The sequence below is a fragment of the Stegodyphus dumicola genome, chromosome X1, assembly GCF_044657685.1.
Source record: "Stegodyphus dumicola isolate Sdum_Otavi_A_Nest chromosome X1, ASM4465768v1".
NCBI classification, from domain to species: domain Eukaryota; kingdom Metazoa; phylum Arthropoda; class Arachnida; order Araneae; family Eresidae; genus Stegodyphus; species Stegodyphus dumicola.
In genome coordinates this window covers 211,868,565-211,873,342 of record NC_140780.1, presented here as the reverse complement: position 1 = coordinate 211,873,342, position 4,778 = coordinate 211,868,565, and positions in this window count along the sequence as shown.

Sequence of the window (4,778 nt, the reverse complement as noted above, 5' to 3'; positions counted from 1 at the left end):
ATCCTCTTTCGACTACCACTTGCTTTGCACTCCTCTCTGTACAATATTTCTTCCTAAAGTAAAATAACGTGTAATTTTCCTACCCGTACCACTGAAAAATGACTTCCTACCTACAGAGAAAAATGAAGCCCGCTTCGAATTTTGAAAAAGTGAAGCCTTTTATCCGTAATGTTACGGCTACGGAACCGCCATTTCTGCTGAATACCATGGACAATCAAAGGCAGAGGGACGCGCTGTCTCCAGACTAAATATAATAAATGGTTTCGCAGTTCATCAACATGTGATACACGGTGAAACGGCATTGCACGTGAAAACGGTGATTTGACAGCTCTAGAAATAGCGAGGGATCACCACGGCATAGATTTTGAAATAACTTAGGTTATTTGTCATTATATTTGCTACTTTTAATGTTTTCTTTTATAATTTAGAAAGAAAGAAAGGAAAAAAAAAAGAATTACTCGCTTTCCCTATTCTTAACCGAAACCCCATTACTTTTCAAATTGTATAATTGTTTTGCGCCTTTCGTTACAATTATTCTTAAAACTAGTAGAAAGTAAATGCGCTTATTGCATGCACAGTAAAAGGTTTATTTCAAATATAAATTAATTTTTCAGAGTATTAATGATGGTATTTCCTATACTTTCCCCAACTTCGGTTCCTACCTTAATACCAATGATGAATTTTTTTCACAATTCATTTTTGATTATTCGGATGTAAATTCGAGACAAAGATTTGACTACTTTAACCATGTAAGCTCGCATGTTTCAAGATAATTATTGAATTTGATAAATGAATGTCCTATTTATTCTTATACTTCAAATACTTTGCTACTGAATTAGTTACACCGAAAAATTTTAAACTTAAATTATCCTTCTCGCAAATCCAGTCTTATTTTCCTGAACGGAATTTCGGTCGAGTAGCTGCTTTTGTATCATTGTTGTACAGAGGAAAAAATTAGTTTTCTTTTCATGAAATCTGTAATATAGATTGATTTTCAAATTGTATGCTTCTTATACTGTATTTTTTGCACATGAAGTCGATTCTTTAATGACACTTTCAACTGCCTGCGAATTTGAGTAATTTTGTAATTTTCCGATATTAAACAATGATTTAATGCTTTAATGTTGTCTCATTCAAACGGAAAGAACTCATTACAAATATTTTAAAATGTATTTTACAAAGTTTCATTGAAAAAACTGATATGCACCTCAGGTCACAATAACTAAAATTTCGATCTTCATTAAATATAGCAGGTCTCGTAATGAGTTAGAGATATTAAAATTTGCGAAATCTCTTCCTTTATCTTGTTTTTTATTACATATTTTAATTTGTCTCTATCCTAATACAGGAAATAGTAAAAGCTGCACGGACCTTGCTCATGTCTTAAATAGTTACAGATGGAGAATAATGTTGTCAATATGTTTTAAGTAAAACTTTGTCAATTTAATTAACCATTTGCTTAATAAAAAGGTGCGGTTATGCTCAAACAAGAATGGTTTTTATATGTGGCAAAGAAATCGTGTAAGAAAGCCCTGCATTGCATTTAGCTTAATGAAATAATCAGTTCCCTATTTCGTATAAACAAATAGTTTTTCTTGATAATTTTATTTTCAAATGTCGTAAAGTATCAAGTGACCTTATAAGGATCTAGTTATTTAGAGTGTGCACATTTCATTTTTTTTCCTCACATCGATTTCCCTGAATTACTCCACTCGAGGAGTAGTACCGAAACATATACACTAATGCTGTTAGGAAAGAAAACGTAAGCAAACTGATTTCGTTATTTAGTTTTGACCAATATACCGTTTTCTTTCAAAAAAAACATATAATTGGTGCGTCTTTGTACATCTGTGCATCTCTTTTGCTCTGAGACATTGTAGAAATTAAATTTATGCTCTGTTAGAATAAAACATAATGTCAAAAAAGAAGCTCATAAAATGAGAGTGATAATAGGTGCTGCAAAGGTGTCTGATGAATTCTGAGCTACTTTTTGTTATTATTACTTTCAATTGTAGAGACATTAGTTTTTTTTTTTTTTTTTTTTTTTTTTTTTTGGAAGCAGATAAGATGAAAAATTAGCAACCGCCTTCACCGGGAATCGAGCCACGGACCTCTGGAATACCGGCCCAGCGTGAAGAACCACTACACCACGAAGGCACGCTAGGAAAGTGGGAGAAATACCTTATACAATCACTATTAAAGATGAAATGATTCTTTTAAAGAAGAGCTTTTGCATAAATAAAAATTAAAATGTAAAATGTCTTAGCAGTTACATAAATAGTTCGTATATCAAGGAAATAATAGCTTCTTTTCTCTCAAAATCCCTTTCATTTGCCAAATATTTTAAATAAGGTATTTTCTCCCCATTCCATTATTCCTTCTTGGTGTTAATGGTCGCACACTCGATGCGAGTTCGAGAGGTTCAGGTTCGAGTCCTACAGAGAAGGTTGCACATTTCTCACTTCTCTTGCTTCAACATAACATAATGCCTTCACATAAGAAATAGCTGCAAAATATTGAAATTAGACTTCTAGGTAGCTTTTATGTTGCCGCTTCTGAGTTTGGAGTAATTGCAAGTTTCTAAACATGCTGGCCTGATATGCGCAAATGAAGTAAAAAGAATGACTTCCACTGGAACGCTTAGATTGTATTATTTGATAAGGAAGGCCCTTAGTTTTACGTTATGCACAACAAAAGCAAGAACACTTTACCAACTAGCCTATACAACTACCAAGAATAGGGTATGGTTGTAATAATAACTTCTTAACTTCGAAGCTATGATCATTTCTTAAGGATAAAACTAAGTTTTATTCTAATAAAACGTTTATTTGAAAACCATATTTCATTTGAAAATAGACAAAATATTTTACTCATTTTACATGCTAATATATTTTATTCTTGATGCAAAACAGACTCTGGCCCACCAGCGGCCGAGCGGTAAAGTCGCTGAATACTGGTAGTTCGGTCTGAGGTTCGAATCCCGCGAACGGGCTGGCTGCAGAAGTTAGAAGCAAAACAAATTTGACTTATTTGTAAAGCTTATTTATTAAACAAAAGGAAAAGAGCAAAAAATGATGCTGTATGTTTAATAATATTAAAAAAATAAGCGATTTTTTCTCCCTGGAGCAAATTACAAAAAACCTATTTACAAAAAACCAATATTACATGGTTGGTATGATTGTCAATACATTGCATGTCTCCCAGACGATGCAATACAGTCCGTACAACGCCTAGGCATGCTGAGTATCAAATTATCGATCTGATCTTGGGGGATATTACACCACTCAAAAAGCAATGCTCTCCGAAGTTCCGGTAGACATGTAGGAGGAGGTTGACGGGCTGCAACTCGTCGGCCAAGCATGTCCCACACGTGTTCTACTGGATTAAAGTCCGAAGATAATGCTGGCCAGTCCATACGTGTGATATCCTCCGATTGAAGGCATTCGCTTACGATGTCTGCCCGGTGAGGACAGGCGTTGTCATCCATAAACACAAATTGTGCGCCCCGAAGCAAACGTACATGTTGTTCCAGAATGACGTCCGGATAGATTTGGCTTGTCATGGTTCCAATATGAACATGCATGTCAGTTCTGGAACCCAGAATAATTCCACCCTAAACGAGCACTCCTGCACCACCGTAACGGTGTCGTTCAATGATGTTTTCTTGGTGTAACGGGTACCTGGAGCTCTCCATATGAAAGTACGGAGAGAATCAGACTGCAAGCTAAACCTGAACTCGTCGGTAAACATCACACAAGCCCACTTTCGCGGTGTCCACAATGCATTCTCTCTACCCCAAGCTAACCGCAGGCGACAGTGAGTTGCAGTAAGTGGAACGCATCTGACAGGTCTACGAGCATATAGACCAATCTGCCCTAAGCGTCTGTACACAGTCTGCCTTGAAATTGTCGTACCAGTGACTGAAGAGAGCTGACGAGACAGGTCTGAGGCTGTGCTCCGCCTGTTTCGTTTGGCAGTAACTGCCAAATACAGGTCCTCATTCGGTGTTGTAAGTCTGGGTCGACCTGTGCTGTAACGTCTACTCACATTACCATCATCTTGGAATCGTTGCCAAAGCCTAGAGATGACATTCAGGGCAATTTCAAGTTCGTCTGATACTTCCAGTTGGGTACGCCCACAGTCCGGACGGCCGATAATTCTACCACGTAAAAAATCATCCAAATGTGTCCTTTGTGTCATAACTATTCGGTTATTGCACTGAAATGCTTATAAAGCGCCTGCCAACAATTTTGCTTCTTAGCCTCTTTTCCTTATATATCACTCTCTTACACTCTCGTCATTGTGACGTACCATCGGTGTCATCTGGTTACCGCATGAAATTTGCATATGATTCTTGAAGATGTGTGTAGTGATTTTACAGGTGATATATTTATTTTAGAGTTCGATTTCCGACTGACTCCGAATTATCCTTAATTTATGGACATGAGTGTAAATACACCAACACCATACACCAAAACAGACTCTTAATTTAAATAAACTGTAAAGGAAATTAAAATAAGACTAAAAATTAGAAATATATCTTCTAATTTTGTACACTTAATTTTGTTTTCATGGCAAATAACTATGGATCTTAATTTTAAATGCTGTTTCTTCAGGACACAGACTTCATGTTATTATTTTCTGAGGTGTAATGCTGGCAAAAAACCGTATGTGGTGGTAATATTTTGCTAAATAATCCTGGAAACTGGAAGACTGCAAAATAATATCTATCAGAAGCCATAATCAGTATCAGTGAAGGATGATTTTCAGCTCAATTA